Source organism: Culex quinquefasciatus, chromosome 1 (genome assembly GCF_015732765.1).
Source record: "Culex quinquefasciatus strain JHB chromosome 1, VPISU_Cqui_1.0_pri_paternal, whole genome shotgun sequence".
In the NCBI taxonomy this organism is placed as follows: domain Eukaryota; kingdom Metazoa; phylum Arthropoda; class Insecta; order Diptera; family Culicidae; genus Culex; species Culex quinquefasciatus.
In genome coordinates, this window is record NC_051861.1 from 86,605,773 (window position 1) to 86,628,366 (window position 22,594).

Here is a 22,594-nt window from a genome sequence, read left to right on the forward strand (position 1 = left end):
CTTCCATCATGGATGTAGCATTACTCATTGTTTGAATCAAACCAAACAGTGAGTTTTGCAAAAAGTCATTTTTCAAACGTAACATCGCCGAGATCAGAAGATCCCAAAGCGTTGCCAGCAGAAAAATTTTCAAATGAGATTTGAGGTACCTGCCCAATTTCAGAAAGATTGGTAGAGGATTTAAAATTCGTGGATGAACCCGAACCCGAAACGACGTTAGCATAAGAAATGCCATTGTTGTTACCTAACTTTTCCACGGTAGGGGTATTTCTAGAATTGTTCGAGTGAGACAGCACGAACGTTTGATTTAAAGATGCAGGTACAACCTGACTTTGAGAAAATTTCGGTTTGGATTTCGGCTGATGCTTAGCACGAGAATCCAAAACCTTTTTCTGATGATGGGGCAATCCCAGAAATTTGATTTGTGATTTCCACCACAATTTGCACATTTAAATTGGGTGACTTCTTTCACGGGACAATTGTCCTTGTCGTGAGAAGAATCCCCGCAAACCATGCATTTTGGAACCATGGCGCAATGATCAGTACCGTGACCGAATGCCTGGCAACGCCGGCACTGGGTCAGATTCTGGCCATTACCGCCATGTTTCTTAAAATGCTCCCACTTTACCCGTACATGGAACAAAAACTGAACTTTGTCCAAAAGTTTCAAATTGTTGATTTCATTTCTGTTGAAATGAATCAGATAAAATTGTGAAGTCAAACCAAAGCGAGAAATATTCCCGTTTGATTTTTTCTTCATTGGTATTACTTGGGATGGGGCAAAGCCAAGCAACACCTTAAGTTCGTTTTTGATCTCATCCACCGACAAGTCGTTGGAGAGACCTTTCAAGACCGCCTTGAATGGACGAGCATTCTTGGTCTCATACGTGTAGAAATTGTGTTTGTGGTTTTTCAAATAACCAACAAAAGTTTGGTGATCTTGTAAAGATTCCGTCAACAAGCGACATTCTCCTCTTCGACCAAGCTGGAACGAAACTTTCAAATTGCAAGTTTCCTTGCAATTCTTCAGTTGCGTTCGAAAGCTGGCCAAATCGGAGACGGAAGTCACTACAATTGGCGGAGCCTTTACTCGTTTCTCGACGGCAGAAGGCTCAGTACGAGGAGAAGGTTCTTGTCATCAGTTTCGGATAAAACACCGAAACTGTTTGTCAATGGAATTGGAGGATTGACCTCACATTCAGAATCAGAATCAGACCTCAGAAGAGGCTGTTTTCTTTTTCTGTTTCCGTTAGCCGGTTTAGCGTTCAAACGCTTCACCGACGTAACGACCAAATCTTCAGAAGATTTGCGTTTACCTTTGTTTTGACGCATTTTGCAAGCAAAGTTCTCTTAAAAGATGGCTTCGTTTGTAAAATACAACAAAATTTCAGGTGGTGTTAGTCTTGAAAAGACTGTTTAGAATTTTGGAAAATAACTCAGGTAGTCTTTAAAAAGACTGTGAATTTTGTTCTGAAATAACTCTGAGCTTAGGTAGTAAAAAATACCGCAGCTCTAGTGTCCGTTCACCACGAAGGTTCGCAAGACACTCAGCTTTCGGTGTGTTGTTTTTGCCATTTACCCCGGTTGAGTGATGAATGTTTTCGAAATGAGCTCTGGCCAACCTGCCCGGCAGGCAACCGAGACCCCTCTGGTAATGAGTTTAGTGAGTGAATTCCAAACGGAAGCCAAATGTCCGACACATATTCGATGTGCAGCAGATCCGAATTGACTACACTGCACTGTAAGGTGTGCAAGGTAGAGGATGATTTAGTACCGAGAACTCGGGAAGGAAGCAAGACCACTTGCTTTGTTTATTGCTACTGTGACGGATTGTGGCTCTCTCCCCTGGAGGTGTGGCGTCCTTTGGCGAATGCCTGGAATCAATCTGGGACCTAGGACGGTCCTTGTGGGAGCAGCATCAATTGGTGGACCTGTTGATTTGAATTCATGGGCTGGGGCGACTGCCTTCGAGGATTAGGAACAGTTAGTTGACTTGTTTTGCAGATTGTGATGAACACTGGAGCTAAATCGAGCTGAGTTTCAAAGTCTTTACATTGTACTGCGAACTGTTAAAGAACAGTCCACAATTCAACCCGTTACAAATGGTCAATCCTCCTCAAGCTGGCATACTTCACGGCTTCCTGACGGGTACGTCACACACTAAAGTCACGGTTTTACCGGTCCGATTATATCTTGTGACTCTATATAAACTCGGTTCCCGCCAGGCATGACGGCACAAGAAAACCCATCAACTGGCAATGATTTTCCACCGACACCGACAGAGAGGTGAAGGAAGTCGTGAAATGGCCCGGGAAATGTTTACTACTGCCGGTTGGCGGACGCGACTCGGTACTACTGCTGGTCGTACTCGAACCGCGCGCGCGAGACTCATAAATTTCAATTAACTTGCAATCCCCGATCGCATTGGAAAATTTCCTGGCGTACGTAAACCATGGTTGATTAGTAGTGTGACGTATGAGTGCTCCGAGGGCTGAAAGGTACCAATGTTGAAATTGGAAACTTTATAAATTATTTTTCATTTTCGTTTGATTTTGATGACCTTGCAAAAAAAGTGTATTTCATCTTTATTGTCATTCTATGATTCAATAAAACCAGAACAACAATGCATCAATATCGAATTTTACCGTCGCATGACAACAAGCCAGCAGATCATCCTACACGCGCAAGCGTAAAAACGTTTTGCTTCGACTTGACGACTTGTCGATCATTTGATTTTTCGAAATTTTGATAAAAATAGGAGAGCCAATGATTGATGTATGTGCCTATTAAATACGACCAAAAGAACACTTTTTGGATAAGTTGTACTCTTACACAAAACATAGTACACACACAGCAATCTCGCAGGTGTTTTACGTCGAGCCTTAAGTGGCCTCGAAGATGCATATTTCGACCATTGATAGAACTTGAATTTTTGTCTTAGCTTTTATGTAGCCCTAAACCGGAATCTTTCAAAATCATGCGTAGCTATTTTTTTTTAAGAAAATATTTCTTGTGCAAAAAAGGCAAAAGGTTTCAAAGATAACGTAGAATGTTTAAATTTACATTGTTTACTGAGTTCTGATTATACAAATTGAACTTGTAGCAGAGACCAGATCTCAGATGAAAAGAAAAAAAAATGAATGTTGTAGGAAGTTTTACGGAATCCACATTTAAGATAGGACGTATCACTAGAAAGCACCGAGCCACGTAGCCCAGTGGTAACGCTTCCGCCTCGTCACAAACTGGACCTTAACATGTCACTGAATCCGCTTTGCAAATGCCTTCCTCACTCTTTTCCAACAATGGGTGATATGTGATATGATGGGTTTGGACACAAATTTCGTCTAATTTCGTTAAGTTCCGGAATACAAAAAACACTCACATCACTCAAGGGCTCATAAATGGCATCATAAGTGGTCATAGCTTGAGACAGGGTTGCCAGATCTTCAATGTTTTGGACTCGTTGGAAAGTTCTTTCAATTACCTAACCAACGATGGGTCGGATAATGGATCCGGTCATTGTTTACATACATTTAAGTAAGATCCGGCTACAAAAAAAGTACATAAATATCACTTAAGTGGTCAGAACTCGAGACAGGATTGCCAGCTCTTCAATGTTTTAGACTCGTTGGAAAGGTCTTTCAATTACCTATTTAACAATGTATGATATGATGATGTTTGGTTCAGTTTACTGCCATTTATTCAACTTTCGAAAATATGCGAATACACATTTTTATACATAACTTTTGAACTACTTATCGAAACTTCAAACAATTCAATAGCACCGTATGGGACTCTAAACCAAGTCAAATGCAACTGGTTTGGTCAAAATCGGTTCAGCCAGTGCTGTGAAAACTGAGTGACATTATTGGTCACATACACACACACACATATACACACACATACACACAGACATTTGTTCAGTTTTCGATTCTGAGTCGATATGTATACATCAAGGTCGGTTTTTAGAGCAGGATTATAGCCTTACCTCAGTGAGGGAGGCAAAAAAGGATTTCAAGCAAAAGTTTAAAAAATAGGGGAAGGTGGGGCAAGACGACCAAATGGGGCAAGAGGAACAATCGCTCGTACGGCCGTAATTTTTACAATTTTGATTATTTCCAGTATGAGGAATTGTTACTAGCAATGCAATGAGCTGGTTCTACTACCACATAACCGCCAAAACGACGTAAGCGCCACGGGCATAAGATTTAAGAAGTTTTTTTTTTCAAAACCTTTGTTTTCTTATAATATTTGGAAAGTACAAAATAAGGCTTAGGGTTCGTTTTAAGGCTCATTTTATCAAAATGCTATTTTTCCTAGATCAGTAGTGTCCCTACCAATGACATGCACTTATTACAAAAATAACCAAAAGTTAAAGGTTAGGGTATTTTAACCATTAGTGGACCCCCTAGTAGAGCCGAAGCACATTTTTTACAAATTTTCAATATTTTAAGCACTTTTTCATAACCCTTTGAACAAAATAATGGAATCTGGAGTGTTTTGAACAAATTTGAGTATTTGTTTCATCAGTTTTTTGTTTTTGAGCAGAAAAATAGCCATTTGAAAAAAAAGTTTTTTTTGCCTGTTATGGACCCCCTTTTCCTATAGTGGACCCGGGTCCATAATCCGATTATGGACCCGGGTCCACTATAGGCAAACTGTTATTTTTATACCTAATTTAACCGATATTTGATGTTTTGATGCATTGTGTAGGTCTAATGATAGATATAATGAATAAGAATGGATTTTGCTCACTTTTCATCATGAACAAATATGTTTTGTTAACAAATTTGGTTTTAAACAACAAAAAAACCAAAAAGACATTTAAACACATCTATTTCCGAAAAAGATCAGAGAAAACGTTTCAAAAACCACTGTTAACATAAAATAATTAAAAAAAAGTAATTTTGATGCACATTTTTTCATATTAAATACATAAATGGTTGACCAAAACTAAACAATAGATTTGTTTACAGTTGCTGATAAAACCACGCATGTTTATTTAAAAAAAATGTTTTGTAATTGATTTATTATTATAAAATATCATTTCAAACTGCAACTATGATGCTTCAGTTAAGTACCATTAACTAAAGTTTTGATTAATTATAAATTCTTTCGGTTTCAGCATATTTGGTACTTTTAACATGAAAACATCTATATTTATACTCATGATTGAAAAAATATGCGTTTAGGTTGATTACAACAAGCATTAATTGTATATTTAAGACAAACTTTTGCTTAAATACACAGTTTTCTTTATTTTTGTAAGTTAAATTAACAGGGGTCCACTTTTGGAAAAGTGTAGATTTTCGTTGTCCTATATTGGACCCCCCTAATTTTTGCTCGAAAATGAACAGTTCTTCGCTTTATTTTAGTAAAGTTTCTTAAACTTACATTATTTCGACCTGCTGAAGTTGAATAATCAGTCAAAAAATGATTGGATAGTTAATTCAATCATTAAATATAAATGCAGTTTTGTTGTGAAAATGCTAGTGGCCATGGCTGATTTCAGATGTCGAACTCAAAACACTTATTTTGGCTGAAAGGACACGTCAGTGTCAGCCAACATTGTTTTAAATTATGCTGAACATGCCAAATCAAAGATTTGTAGACAAAAACACGCTTGAAATTGTGATTTCATTGATTTTTTCATCAAAAACACTTCAGAGGGTCCACTATAGGAAAGGGGTCCACTAATGGATAACGTACCCTATTTTTGTTGAGGGCTTTTAAAAAATCTTTTTCAGGTGGGGCAAGTGTACCATATGGATTTTTAGTACGGAAAAAATTACGAATTGCTGCAATAAAATATTTTATTGGGAAATAAATACATGAAAGTACTTAAAAACTGATAAACAATTGTTAAAAAAATGTCCATACAAAATATAGTGATATTATGAAAATTTATTATTTATCATCGAAGTAATATTTTTTTCGTAAAAACGATAAAATTTAAAGTAAAATTTTATTATTTAATCTAAAACTGGAAGAAACCTTTCAAATACATTCTAATCTGATGTATCTAAATGATAACAGTTCGATTGTTAGCAAATTAACATGTTTTTTCATGCATTGTTCCTCTTGCCCCAACGGGTTGTTCGTCTTGCCTCACTAGTTGAGTAGAACGTACAGAAAATCAAAAATTTTAAAATCAATTTTTTTCATTAAAAACAGGATTTTTTAAAAACCTCTTCTAACAAAGTCTTAGTCAATACCTAGAATAAGATGATTATAATAAAATCCGACAGATTTTTTTTAACTTTTTAATGGGTTATAACGAGCATTTCCTTAGCTTGTTACACTTGCCCCACTTTCTCCTACAGTGAAATTAAATAAACAGACTCATTCCAATCGATCTAAAGTAACCACGGCTTGATCTGCTCTATAAAACAATCTGCAAATTAAACCCAACCGTGCGTGCATTTTCATCCCATCTGAGCTCCCAATAATAAAACGAAATAAAACTCAAATCACATCGTCCACTGAATCCACTGTCCGTCGAATGCCGCCACATTCTGGTCGGCACCGCGGCCCAGGGACCTGCATCCGTCACCTGAAATCTTCCCACGGTCCAATTTATTTATATCGACGTCGACGACGACGCGAACCAGGCCGTATGTCAACGCAACATCAACCGCGGATTCTCTCCGCAAGGGGCCTCCTCTGGACATTGGATGACCCAGATTGTGGCCCACCACACCGACCACATCATCCGCCGGAACGGTCGCTCTGACCACAAAGCGATACCGCCAAACGGAGAGCGAGAGCATTCAAATCGGTCAGTTTATTTATAGAAGCCGCGCGGTGGTTTAAGTGTTGTTTGCCAACTGACTAAGGTTGAACACTGCTGCCAGGGCACAAACATATTCTTATGATTTTCATCAAGTTTTCCAACGGGGGGAAAAATACGTCAAAATTGTGGCGCTTCAAGAAAATGACGACGCTTGCTCATTCATCTTTGCTGAGTTGAGTTCGTTCGTTCGTTCCCTAGAGCAGAGCAAGACTGCCAAGTCGTTGAGGACCATTTGCTGTATGCCGCTGGCATATGGTAGTAGATCAGACTTGACGTCACGGTTTGGTCGTTAATTAGAGCAGATACTAGATGCGAGAACACGTAACCAGTTAGTGCCGACCGGCATTTGTTAACGTCATTAGTCGTGAGAAATTGTACGGGTTATCTTTAGACTATGACAGTTTTGAAGAATAGACTGCGATTTCAAGAAATCAATTTCGATCGAAAAAAAGAAACAGTAATTTCACCTCACCGTACGCGACACACATCGAACAGAAATGCACTCCACCAGTGCATGTCACTGTCACACATAATTAGCACAAACATTTTCCACCAGCAGCAAGTCGATTTCATAAAATTGCAGAACGACCACAGGCCAGCCGGCTCACGCCGGATTTTCGGTGGTCACGTGACTATAACCTTAAATTTTCAAACATCCGGGCGTAAACTAGGCAAATCCACCATCAGGTCCAATTGCTGGAACAGAAACCACACGACCGGATAATTTTTTGTTATAGAGCAATTCCAGCTCAAATCAGGAATTTTTTTGGTACTTTTGAACCCGACCCTCTCCGATTTCAATGAAACTTTTCAGACATGTTATCCTAGGCCTATATGAGCCATTTTTGCCTTTCTTACTAAAGAAAGGTATAGATTTTACTTTAAGTCAGGACGTCATTTCCATCTTCTTAAATATGACGATTCAGCATGAATTTTAATCGGAAAAATCGTCAAAAAATCACACTGCATCGATTTTCGACGCTCTATCGATTCACTTTGACAGAACTCGTCTATCTCCAACCCTCGAATTTTGAGAAAATAAATTCCGTGGAGGTCGAGTGATGTTCGTATGTGGTAAAATTTTGCTAAATTTTGTGTCGCGCCGTTCTCAGCTCCCATAAATCCGATTTCGATTCTTCTAAATGCAGATGAAAGCTAGTGTGCTGAACCTGGGCGAGTTGCCGCGCAAATTTCGAAATATCCATCTGTTGCGGCCAGACTTTTCAACAAAATACACAGTTTTCAAATGAAAATATGGTAATTTTTTTCATTTTCATATCTTTTATTTATCTTAAAAATTGCATTTTTCGAGCCCTACAACCTCTCAAATTTTCATCCAGATTCATAATATGGTTCTGGAGTTAGAGCCGTTTGATTGACCTACACTCATCCCTCATATTCGGAACAGTTTACAGATCGGCCAATGTTCAATAAATCATATAAAATCGATAATTAAACATAATGATTTGTTTTTACCTTCATGTGAAAGCTTTTCTTGCGATCTTTCGATTGATGTATAGACCGGCTGTACATTTTTACGATTTATATCAAGTTTTCGAAGAAAAACATTGACCATTGAAATCCACAAATTCGGAACACTTTTTTCTTACGATGTAAACAAACTTTTTTTTCTCTCCAGGTGTACATATTTTTTGCAAAAAACATGACTTTGCACTCTGAAACCAATAGAACTCATGGTTAGTGATGTATTATGAATGTTCTGATAACTTTTTTGTGAAAATATCAGTTAAATTTAGGTGTTCCACAATTGTGGGAGACACAATTACATCCCACAATCATGGAACGGGCAATTTGGGGGCAGTATTTTGCTGCTCTGGATAAAAAAAACGAAACTATTGGCACTACGCCCCCCGGGGCATGGCCTTCCTCTAACGTGGGATTTCTGCTCCAGCGCCTCTGACGAGACAGGAGAAACCGGGACCGACGTTTTACTTCACCATCCGATAGAAGCTCAGTGGATAAGGCGGGAATCGAACCCGCGTCTCATAGCATCATCGGGATCGGCAGCCGAAGCCGCTACCCCTGCGCCACGAGACCCACTCTGGATAAAATAGTCTTGAAATGCAGTTTTTGTTTGAAAAGTATTACTTTTACTGGTGAAATAGCAAGAGAATGTCCAAATAAAGGCCTTAAAAATAGCAGGGTCGGCAGAAAAGTTGCATTTTGCATTCTATTGACAAATTACCATAAAAGTGTTCCGAATTTGTGGGTGTTCCGAATATGTGGGATGACTGAAATAAAATAAAAAAAAATCCCTTAAAAAAGGTAAAAGCCCACCTCGGTTTTTCTTTGCGCGTACCGCGGTGTGCGTTGTCACTGGCACATGTGAAGCTTGCTATGCTCGCGTTTGTCATAAACGCTTGTTTTATTAAGAATATGTACGATTAAAAATATTCTTTTGGTGAAAATGGCGTTTATAATACTTTGCTTTCATCATGAAACTTTCTTCTTCTTCTAAACAAAGTCAATGTTATGAATTGAAAGAAGTTCTACCATCGTTATATTCTTTAGTAAGAAAGGCTCTATCTCATCCCAGGTGGGATTAAATCGGGTTTTGTGTATATAGAGTCAATTGTACTCGAAAATGACATTTGAGAAGGGCGTAAGGGTTTTAATTATTTTTGTATTTTGTAAATTAAATATTGCTGTATCTTTATCAAAAAGTGGTACAGGACAAACTTGTAGGAAATTAGACGGGCCTTTTGAAAAAAAAAAAAAAAATACATTGAAAGAAAAATACACGCCATTTCTATGAAATTTTTATTTTTTTTAGTTTAAGAGTTAAATTTCGTGACATCACCGATTTGTTTTCGTTTAATTTTTTTGTGATAAAAGCCTAAAATGTGAAAAAATACTCACAAAAATGAAAAATGGTTTGTCTCTTCTTAAAAAAATACAAAAATCAATTACTAAACCTGTTTTTTTTTGAAAAGTGGTCTAATCGTAAAATTTTTTAAAAGCAAATAGTGGGAATCGATTCTCTAGACAATTTTAAATAAAAGATTCCATACTGACCATTGTCCTAAGTCCAATTCTTGTGAAGATACAGCGCTTTTTAAAAATAAAAATGTTGAAAAAATAGGTTTTCTGTGGTTTTTGACAATTTCTATATGACAGACTTGATTTTTCAGCCTCGGAAATATTTTTACCTGAAAGCTCATCCAATTCTCCATTGGTTTGTCTTTGACAGCATTCCAATTGAATGCATGGGCTTACAGATATAAGCTTAATTAAATTGCTCATAACTGAAAATAGAATATTTGTTCAGTGTGGAAGGAACCATGATAGTAAATAAGCTTACGTAAATATTTTAACGAGTCAAATTAAAAAGCTGTCAAAAGCTAGCTTACGGAAAATTGGACGAGCTTTCCGTTAAATATATTTACGAGACTGAAAAATCAAGTCTGTCATATAGAAAATGCCAAAAACCACAAAAAATCACGTTTTTCAACATTTTTATTTTCAAAACCGCTGTATCTTCGCAAGGGTTGGACTTGGGACAATGGTCAATATGGAGACATTTATAAAAAATTGACATTTATGTAAAAAACAGTTTTAGTAAATGATTTTTGTATTTTTTTTTAGGAAAGACAAACCTTCCTGCATCTTCGTAAGTCTTTTTGTCACATTTTAGGCTATTTTTACAAAAAATTTGAACGAAAAAAAATCGTGACATCACCTTAAAATTTAACTTTTAAACTTGAAAATTGAAAAATCTCATAAAAGTGGAGAGTTTTATTCTTTCAGTGTATTTTTTTCGAAAAGCCCGTCAAATTTCCTACAAGTTTGTCTTTGACCACTTTTTGATACGATGTAACGGCTTAGAGATACAGCAATATTTAATTTATTATAAAAATATATATTTAAAACCCTTACGCCCTTTTCAAATGTCACTATCGAGTGCAACTGGCTCCATATACTCAAAAAATGCTTATATAGGCCTAGGATAACATGTCTACAAAGTTTCATTGAAATCGGAGAGGGTCGGGTACAAAAGTACCAGAAAAAAAACCTGATTTGTGCTGGAATTGCTCTATAATGATACTTGAATTATTATAAATTGTTTAGGAATCGAGTTTTTATAAAATTTAATTTGCATTGAAAAAAAAAAATAAAAATAAAAGTTGGCAAACATTATTTTAGGGCAGTAGTCCGCAGCCGGTTAAGCCTCGTGGGCCATTTTGGTAATTTGCGCCATAATCGCGGGCCGCATGTGAAATATGAATAAAAATTACTGAAAATCGCAGAATATTAATAAATTGAAAGTTTTATTTCCATAAACAACTAATTCATTCGATTTGGAATTGCAATTTATTGTTTTCCAATTTACAAAATTGTGGCTAAATATACTTCCATAACCTTTGGTGCTTTGGATTGGTCTATTTTTAAGCTTGGAATTTGGCTGGCATTCAATGATTTTTAAATGTATTTTTGGAACTCTAATTTTCAAATTATAATCTCAAAGTAAAATAAGTGTTTTATTGTAAAATAGGATAGAAATACTTTTGACTTTTTTTTTATTTTCTAGCTTTTTTTAACTGAGCAAAGCAGCGAGAGATTAAAATTATGTTGTCATTTGAATAATTATTAGAAAAAAATAATGTGCGTTGAATTTTTGAGTAAAAAAAAAAACAATTATTATTATTCATCTGACAACTAAACGAATCGCAAAGTCAATCAATTTTGATTTTTTAAAGCAAGTAATATATTTCAATATTTTTAATCTACGATTTGAATACCCGAACAACACTGAGTTTAAATTGAATAAAATGTTACAATTAAATAAAATATATTTTTTTAAATTGACTTGTAAATGAATTCTAATTTATTGTATTTTTATTTTCATTTAAATTTGATTGGCTATTTTGTATTTTTTTCCTTCCGTAGTTTTACTTGATTCTTTAAGCATCCGAAAACTTTGTTCCCATCTTTAAACAAATCAACTGTTGAATGTTAGTTCACATCTCAGCTAAGGATAGTAACTTCACACAAATAATGCTGAAACAACGAAATAAATGAAATGGAATGAAAATTGGTATTGAATTATTATTTTTTGAATTTGAATTATTTATAATTGTCAATCAAATAACACTTGTAATAAACATGCATAGATTTTTATTCAGTCCGTTTCTGAGACATAATGAACTGTTTTGATACGCTTTTGCTCAATATGTGTATAATTTATATTTGCTGCCTGCCCCCAGTTCTTTTTCACAATACCAATAGAAAAAAAGTTTCAGAATTTATCATACTAATTTAGATTGAGATCTAGATTTGTACTTTAGTTTTTATTAAGATAGTTTTTAAAAATGCAGTACGTTAGTGATTCCAAAAATCCCTCAATTTCAAGGAGCTATGGAGCTGAAATTTGACTTACATTTGATGTTTTAATTTAAATTTGAAATTTGCAGGTGGATCGTAGGTTGTCTACAGAATCCAATTTGATGTTTAGAAGTGTTGAATATTTTGCTAGCCGTTAAAGGCATGATATTTTTAACATCGTGATTTTCAAAATAATAAAAATAATATTAGTTATTAAAAAAACGAAATGATAATGTTTATTATTTTCCAATCATTCATTCATTTATTTCCCAGTGTTTTGATCCACCAAAACTTTTCTTTTAATATTCAAATTTGAATGGATTTTGTTTGATTTTGATTTTAGTTTTACTTTGTTTTAATTATTTTCAACATTTGTATTGAGAGAGGTTTCAATAACAATAGTTATAAATATGTGGAACGCGTAATGGACGCAAAAATTTGAAGTGTCAAATAAGTACTCTGTGCCCTATTTTCCTACATTGCATGAGCATGAGCATGAGCATGGTTGCCGGCCAATGAGCTGCTACTCCGTTATTGACAGATCAGCTGAAGTTAAACAATGAATCAAAAATGATCAGTGGGAGCCAACCATCCGTTCACTGTTTAACCTCTGAAGATCTCTACTTTATTAGTCAATACCGGCGCCCTCCCAAGAAGCCTGCAGTTCAACGAAAGGGAGGAATTTTAGTCCGATAGTTAAAGTTGCAGACTCATCAAGCACATAGTTTTTCGCTATATACTTGATGATACCGCTTGAGACCGTTGAATCCACAGCATCTCCTTCAAGCATCACGTGATTAATTTTTTTTGGGTTAGTAGGATAAGGTATTGGCTTTTCGATGCCTCCCGAGCTACGACGCTATGAGGAGGACTTTCATAACAGACCCGTCGGCGAGCCTTCCGAGCAACGATGCTATGGGAAGGTCTTTCTGGTTAACACGCAAAGTCACTCACACACAGTTATTTTGCTCCACTATTAACTCAACGATCCAAATTTTCAGTGCGTCTTTCGTTCATTATACATATTTAAACACAATCCACCCGACGCCGTGCCTTCCGATCAACGATGATATAGGAAGGGCTTTGAAAATCACAAAAGAAATCACTTTTCACTCCGAATTATTTTTACGACCACGCGCTCCCTTTGCCAATTATGCACTGATGACGCTGCATTTTCCGAGGGCAATCTTCTCCTCGCAGCACACAATACACGACCTCTGTGCCCTATTTTCCTGCATTTTGGCCAAACAAAGAAAAAAAATTAAATGTTTTAGAAATTCTTTGGAAAAATTATGCAACGCTGGTTTATAATTTTCCATGGCCTTAAAAAATAAATTGTGATATCACATTTCTTCATATTACTAAATCATTTTTATAATTATTTTAATTTCCTTTTATTAAAGAAAACATGTTCGTCACGATTTTTACACATATTTTTTTTGTATGATGACTTGACATGATGATTCCTAAGTGGGCCGAATTACATAGTAAATTCAGAACCAGCCCGCGGGCCGCAGTTTGGTGACCACTGTTTTCGAGTAAAACTTGTCATCCCGGACCATTCTCAACGCCATCTGGCTAATGACAGTTGTTGAAAGTGCGCGTCATTATACACAATAACACAATGCTGTCGGCTGGATCCAAAATTGTGCAGCCAGAGAGAGAAAGCCGGGAAGATTGGCGAAGTTTGCCAGCTGCTGCTGCTGCTGCTGCAGGAATTGCAATCGATTTGTTGATGTTGTACCAGGAATTGCAGCTCTAATGTTTGCGCTGGGTTTCAGGAAGCACTGGTTTGCAAATCTTTTCAGCGTAATCAATGTTGCGTTGTGATGCATAGTCATATGACTCCGAGTTCACCGATGTCATTTTTCTCCGTGCAACGTCAGGGTGTGGGCAAATTCGAGCAGTTTCGAATGTATTTGTGATGCAGCGGCGTCGCGTCGCATTGTTTAAAAGTGTGCGTGCACTCTCGTTGAGAGTCGCTCGCTTTCCAAATGCTCAAATTTGACAGTTCTCGCGAAAACAATTTTCGTCGCCCGGTGTACCGTATGTCACCGCGGGTTCGGCATCTCTGTAATTATGCCATCCGGGGGGCCACGGCGCGCGGTTGGCCAACAAAAGCTCGGTCACAACCTGCGGCCAACCCCTGCAGGATGATTTGTGGTGGTAATCATACTGCTCTCGCGTCATTATCGCCCACGAATTAGTCCTACCGAGCGAGCGTGGCAATTATCATTTCGATGAGGTTGTAAATTTACCCCCGGGTGCACAACTGGAAAATCAAAGTCCGTTGTCATTTTCGAGCAATTTGAGCGTGTAATTTTACACGCGTTGCGTTACGCATGCAAAAAGGGATTTTATTGGCAAAAATTGCGTCGTCGTACGACCACTTCTGAGGACCCTATTTAGCGCACTCGTTAGCGTTTCACCGAGCGTGGAGATTTTTGAACCGATGCCAGAAACCGGGGATGGCACCGGGCCGGTCATATATTTTCCCACGGCCGGGCAGAACTAGCCAGTGAGAACAAGGCAGCGAGTTAGCTAGTTTATGCTGCTAAATTAGCCATTATGTCACTGAGAATCACTTGAGAGGTTTCTTTTGTCTTCTAAAACAAGAAGTATATTTTGCTACAGAATACAAGTTGATGTTAATTATGGCATTTGAAGTTATAAATCAACGCAATATACATCAAATTTTAACAATTGAATAACTTGCAGACAAAACAACCCAATAATGCTAACTTGTCGCACGTGCATTTTGGACTAGATTGAGTTAAGAACGCCATTTTGTGCAGCTCACAATGCCTCACCTTTTGACCTTCACAGATCCCTAACATTCGATTTCAATCCTGAGATATTCAATTTAAACCGAAAAAAATCCGTGCATTTTTGACACTTTTCATATGAAAGAAGTTTAATATCATGTCGTGCTATCTTGTCACTCCCTGAAAATTGATGTTATTGCGACAACTGGCCAAAGGGATTTCAGGTCAGAACGCGTTTGACGCACGAACATAGGGAGCGGCCGTGGCTGACTGGTTACGGTGTTCGCTTTGTAAGCGAATGGTCCTGGGTTCGATTCCCATCTGCTCCTTGTCGATAAAGCTGAAGTACCTCGCGCTCGGCTAGCCAGCGTAGAAATGGGTCACCGAAGCTCGACAGAGCTAACACCTTCCAAATGCCTATGCGAGTTATTTGCATGTATAGAATGTAAGATCTGAAAATACATGGAAACAACTCAATTTGTAAGAAGCGACCGCGTGGTCCCGTTTGGTTGGTTGCACACACACACACACAGAACGCGTTTGACGCACGAACAAGTTAGACTCCAGCAACCAACTTCAACCAAACTTTGGGACAATGCACAGAATGTTCAGCCAAACAAAACGTGTTTGTTATTGTTTACATTGCGTGCTTTCGTTTATGTTTATTCAAGGTCAAACATTAAAACGCGTTCATCTCGGAACGTCGAAATGGCGGGTGCGACAAGATAGCACGACAGCGTCGATTTGATTCACTATAAGTCCATTGCAAGATAGTAGTTTATGCTTGGTTTAGCAACTAATTGAATACATTTTTTGCTACTATTCCCATTTAGGGGAAAGTGGGGCAAGACGGCCATATGGGGCAAGAGGAACAATCAGTCGTACGGCCGTAGTTTTTACAATTTTGATTATTTCCAGTAAGAGGATTTTTTGCTAGCAATGCAATTAGTAGATTCTACTACCAAATAATCGCCAAAATGACGTAAACGCCACGGAGCATAAGATTGAATGAAGTTTTTTTTTTTCAAAACCTATGTTTTCTTATAATATTTAGAAAGTACAATATAAGACTTTCGGTTTGTTTTAAGGCTCATTTTATCAAAATGCCTTTTTTCCTAGATCAGTAGTGCTCTTACCAAAGATTTGCTCCTATTATAAAGTATGTTTTATTACATGGTTGTTTTTGTTAAAAACTTCGATTAAACAAGTGTACCACATGGATTTTATGTATGGAAAAAATACAAACTGGTGTAAAAACATATTTTATGTGAAAATTATTGCCCAAAGTACTAAAAAACTGATGAAAAATTGCTTAGAAAAAATTGTCATGCAAAATTTAGTGATTTTATAAAAATTTACCATTTAACTTCTAAATATATTTTTTTTGAAAAAAGATCAAATTAATAGTAAAATATTATGATTAAATCATAAATTTTCATTTAAAAATGCCAGAAAAGATTCAAATACATTTGAATCTGACGTGTCAAATTGATAACAGTTGAATTGTTAGCAAATTAACATGCTATTTTTTGCATTGTTCCTCTTGCCCCACTAGTTGAGTAAAACGTACTGAAAATCAATATTTTTTTATTTTTTATCGTGAAAAACTGCATTTTTTAGAAACTGGTTCTATCAATATCAAAAAATCTGACAGATTTTTTACGTTTTTTTATGGGTTTTAACGAGCATTTACTTAGCATGTTACACTTGCCCCACTTACCCCTAATTGGATTTTTAGGTGAAACCTTTGTTTTGCCACATGGGCGCTGTCTTGTTTTTGCATGCTCATTTTCATTTCTTTTGTGTCGCTGTTTGTGTGCTTGGGTGCGTGCTTATTATATATAGGTGAAGGGATTTTATAAATGATCATTTTATTGCATTATTATATTTAATTGATTATATAACCACATTACATTTTACACTTAACACATTATACAAAACACATATGAAACTGTAAACAGGAGCGTTTGGTACGGTATGTCCACGCATCCTTCCTTCCCTGTAGATTCTGTGAAATGTGTTCCGTTCACAGAATCTGTCTCTGCGGTTAATGCAACGCAGTAGGCCTGGCCGCTTTAATTTATGCAATACATCTTCGGGGTTACTCAAGTGTACTGCAATAATTAATATTGACAAGAAAGAACTTGGGGCGTAATCTAACCCCAAGTTCTTCCAGGATGCTTTCTTCGGACTGGCTGCGCTTGTGTTCGATTAGATTAGATTAGATTAGATTAGATTAGAAACCTTTGTTTTGCCACATGGATGTTATTTGCCGTCAAGATTTGTGTCAAACTTCAAAACAGTATCGATCAAAATTGACCTTTCCAAACAAGTGCTGAAAAGTTGATTATTTTAACACTCAAATGGATGCTGAAATAGTAGGTTGCAAGTTGCAAAAGGAAGATTTTTTCAGCACTAGTCAAACGAGGTTTAAGTTTTGCAATGAGTTGCTTACAACATTTTTTTTTTGCAATTCCAAAAAACGCTGTTTGAATGGAATTTTATGTCAAACAGTCATGTGTTTAGTAGATTCACCGCTCAAAACAAAAAATATTGAAAAATGTTACTTTTCGATCCACGTGTTGAAAAGTTCAACTTTTCAATTGCTTTTGATTTACATAAAAAGTGGTCAGCTGTGGCTCTTCAGCTTTAGTTAGCTTTTCGTGATTAAAACACTGTTCATTTGCATAACTTTTAATGTACATGATTTATCATTTTTGTAACACTAGGTACAATGAGGATAAAAATGTTAAGACAACATAACCTAACCCAAAACTAACTTAAACTTACAATAAACTAAACCAATCCGTGAATTAAGGGGCATTCAGAAATAGCACATTTTTCGCTGAATTTCAAACATTTCTCTTGAATCTTCTGATCCAACATTTAAACTTCTGCTAATTCATGAACCTCACTTGATCTTTTCTAGCCAGGAACATTCAAAACCATTTTGAGTACCTAGTTTTGGACACGCTGCACTATGGGGTATTTCCATATAAGCGAGCGGCCAAAAATATTTTTTGGCTTTTCTGTGATTTTTTTGTGTTGTTTGTACTTAGTATAATGAAAACAAATGAAATTTGATATTTTTCCAAAAAAAAAGTTTAATTTTCGATTTTTTCATATATTTGAGGCCACATGCATTAAAGTGGTGAATTTTAATATTCTTGCTCTGTCTATTTGATGCACGGAATGGCGGTTTATGCTATGTTAAAGTTTCTGATTTACGTTCAATCTCCCTCCCCTTTTTCTTGAGTTAAAATCAACCTCTCTTTGAAGACCAAAAATGTTCAAAATGGCATAACTCAAAAAGTGCACATAAGTGCACTTTGAAATTTGGAGACAAGTTAGGACATGGTTCAAATTTTAAGCTGCAAAATTTTCAGATCGCACAAATGCACACAAAAAAGGTACTCCATTAACAAAGTTGAAAAAAACTAAGTTGTGAATAAAAATCCATCTTTTTTGATTTTTATTATTTTTCTTAGCCTGTAAAAGTGTGTTTTGTAAAATATTATTGAAAAGTTGAATCAATTACCTTTCTGAATATATATAATGATGCAGGAAAAAATACATAAACAGCTACACAGTACAACTATGAAAAATAATCATTTTTTTGTCAAAAAACATGTTTTTTCTTACCATTTTCGCCTTTGGAGGTCTGCAATTCATTGAATTTTGAACCTACAACTTTCAAACTCCGGATTTTTCTTAGTTAGAATGTTTATTTTCGAAAAAAATACCAAAAAAATAATTAGAGTATGTCGGTTTTTCGATTTATGGCCGCCTGAAACCCCATAGTGCGCTGGAGCTTCAATTTATGAGTTCTAGCGCAAGGAATTGAAAGGTGTTAAGAGCGAGTCCACGAGCAAAGCATACCCATCTCGCATCGACCTCACCAATCTGCCGGAAATTTTCAGGAGTTGTTTGTACATATAAAACTAGCATCTGGCCAAAATATGAGCACTTTAGGTCAACGGGAAGTGGGGCAAATCGGGACACAAAGTTTGAAGGTTCAAAAACGTCAAAAATTTTAAAAAGGCTGTAACTTTGGCAAAACTCAATTTAAATTCAAAATTTAAAATGCATCTGAAAGAGCTTACAAAATGCAACAAAATGCAGGGAGAAGCATCCGAATTGGTTAAAACTAAAGGGAGTTATTGGCTTTTTAGTGAAAAAATAGCATAATTTTCAAACTCAAATAAAAAAGTGTTCCATCCAGATATCAACTCGATTCGACCTGCAGCTTGTAGGGGACATCTGGGACTACCATCCGAGACTGAGAACGCTTTGGGTAAGGCAGTTTAACACATTAAATAGACACTTTTACTTTTAGTGAATTTTTTAGTTGTAAATTTTTGCTCGGGGGACCCCTTAGATCCCATTTTCTGGTGAAAATTTTATCATATTCGTGTTCCTGAGACAATTTCACAATAAAAACATGCATAAAAATGTTTATTTTCATCCATTTTAACCCTTTAAAAAATGATAGGATATGTACAAACAACCCCTGAAAATTTCAGGCAGATTGGTGAGGTCCAAACGACGTTGCATTCAAAGGGGTATACCTTGTTCGTGGACTCGCTCTTAATTTTCCATTCTGTTACTTTTGGTAGGGAAAAGTAGGCCGTTTCGTTCTCCAGCAGGACAGGAAAAGTTGACAGTTTCACAGCGGAATTGCAAAATGCAAATGCAAAATTTCAGAACTGTTAAATTTGGCGGTAAATAGTAAGCCACTTCATTATTCGAGAATGTCAGGAAAAGTAAGCAGCTGTACAGTGGAAACACACATATATATATATACAACCCACCAGATTCTAATGTCGATATCTCAGCAACTAATGGTCCGATTTTCAATGTTAATACATGAAACATTTGTAAAATTTTCCGATCTTTTCGAAAACATTAGTTTCAAAATTTTCAAATCAAGACTAACATTTTAAATGGGCGTAATATTGAATGTTTGGCTCATTTGAAATGTTAGTGTTAATTTGAAAGTTTTGAAACTAATGTTTTCGAAAAAATCGAAAAATTTCACAAATGTTTCAAATATTAACATTGAAAATCGGACCATTAGTTGCTGAGATATCGACATTAAAAAATGGTGGGCTGTTTGGGTGAGACTTAGAAAACATCAATTTTCCTGTTTTTAAACCTTTGCATTGCAATATCTCAGCAAATAAAGGTCGTATCAACAAAGTCCCAAGAAGCAAAATATAGAGAATTTTCTCAGCTTTAAAAAAATATTTTTTCCAAAAGTTTGCAAACATGTACACTAATTAAAAAAAATGAAAAACTGCGACTATTTTCAAAAAAGTCACCTAAATATGGATTTAACTTGAAAACGGTGCATTTTATCAAAAATTTACTTACTTTTTGATTGCAAATTTAATTTTACATCGAAATATGAAGTTGAAAAAATTTTGCGACCGATATTTCGATTTTTTGAAAAAATAAGTATTGAGCATGAGCATGAGCATGAGAGACCACCCATGGTTGTTCTTCTCCGTTGCTGAACAGGACCATAATATCTCATCAGCACAACCGGTCACACGCTTCAACGATCAAATGATATTTCCCTTATCAACAGCATGCATGAATGCGCTGAAAAGATAAAACATCACGATCATCAAAACTAGAGCCGGTGCGAATAGGAAACAGTCGTTGGCCACCAACGGCGCCCGCCATGTCAGTTTGTAGATCTCGAGGGAATGGGACGGGAATGTTAGTTAGCACAGGCTGCTACCAAGGGTGGGTTCTATACGATATCCACACCCGCGTGTGCCGGAAAACTACTTCTACTTGGGATTTTGTTAGTGGGTAAGGGTAATGGCCAGGATTCAACATAGAAGATGATGATGCGACCCAATAATCAATAAATTTTGTTTAATGGTGTGATGTATTATGCATTCTCAAGGCAAACAGTCGGAGTATGCGGATGAGACTATTCCCGGTTATTTGGTGTTGAGTTTAGCATAAATGATTTAATCTTAGACAGCCGGCTGTGGAAAGATAAAACCAACTAAAATGCGAAAACGCGAAACCACCCGGATCGAAATACACACACAATCGGGGGGACAAAGACGAAAACGGCAACGAAAATCCTGCGCGAGGACCGCGACGCACACCGTTCAAATTCTCCAACTCAACTCGATTTTTTGAAAAAATAAGTATTGATTAAAAAATTCATAACTCGGTCAATGATTTTTTGCACAACCTGGAAATTTCTGAAATGTTGGCATTTTATGTTCTCTAAAACATATCAAAAAATAAAAAAAAAATAAAAATAGTGTTTTTTTGCAAATCAAATTTTAGTGATAAAAAGTTAAATAAAAAAATCACCAATTTTTTTTTACCGTGTATCATTTTTTTTCCAGTGTAGTCCGTATCCATACCTACAACTTTGCCGAAGACACCAAATCGATCAAAAAATTCCTTCAAAAGGTACAGATTTTTGAATTTTCATACATCATTTTTATATGGACAGCTGCGAAATTTGTATGGAAAATTATATGGACAAACTAATGATGCAAAATGGCTTCTTTGGGCATACCGAAGGCACCAAAAAAGTTTCAGTCGGATTAAAAAATACAAAAAAAATCGAATGACCGAAATCCTAGAGAACTGTTCAGAAGCAAACACAGCAGTACACGACAGTGAAGTGACTATTAAAAAGTTACGATCATTTTTCGGGAACAAAATTTCCCTCCAATTTTGAAGGCACGTTTTATTTAGAAAATTAAAACGCAGCCTTTTTAGTGAAATTTAATTACGAGCCAGCAATAAGCATCAGGATTTACGCGGAAGAGCAGAGACTACCCAAAACATTCCTCCCCCCGTTTATGTCTGGTTGTCCGACCACCGAATTAATATGCTACCCCTCCGGAGAAAAGCTGCAAATTACTTTCATGGTCACGTTTCAGACATTTTCTTCGGGGTTTTCTGGGGGTTTTCGGTTATGAAATGGCTACAGGGATTTAAAACTTTTGACAGCTTGTTGGAGTTTTAATTTCAGTCGTTTTCAATTGAATTCTAGACTATCAGTGGAAAATTATCGGCAAACCGCAAAACAAAGCAAGATTATTTTTTTTTCTGAAGAAATGAAACAATCTGAAGAAGCTTAAATTGTTACCGACTCCACAATAATGCAACAAAATTATTTTAAGTTGTGATACTACTTATTAATTTTAAACATTCCCAAACATTCCTGACATTTTTTTATGAATTATTAAAATAAGTTACACTACAAAAAAACCTAACTTTATCCACCTTAAGACAGTTGGTGCCTTCCTTACGTTAGTATACTTTTGAAAGGGTTGTCAGTTTTTCTATCTATTGTAGTCATTGATTTGGACATGAATTTCATCAAAAAAATTAATCAGATCTTCAAACTTTTGGATTCGTTGGAAAGGTCTTTTGATTACCCATTAGGGTGACAAGAAAAATTGAAAATATTGAAAAATCTTAAGGGAAATTATTTTATTCAACGATAAGTATTTAAATTATTTGAACGTCTATTTGAAATACATCCGAGTGTACCAATCCTGACATTTCACGCATCAAATTGAAAATAATTGCAATTAAATTATTTTCCCATCACATTTTAATCGAATTAATTTCCACACTCTCGCACACGCTGCCATAAAAGGCATCAATCACAATGACCATAATTTCATGTCTCTCGCTGACACTT

At 36.2% G+C, this 22,594-nt stretch overlaps 1 protein-coding gene across 3 annotated transcripts in view; it reads right to left on the reverse strand.

Moving 5' to 3' along the window:
- LOC6053845 overlaps window positions 1–22,594 on the reverse strand; it is a 188,471-nt gene that overhangs the window by 22,825 nt on the left and 143,052 nt on the right. The gene's annotated exons all lie outside the window — the stretch shown is intronic.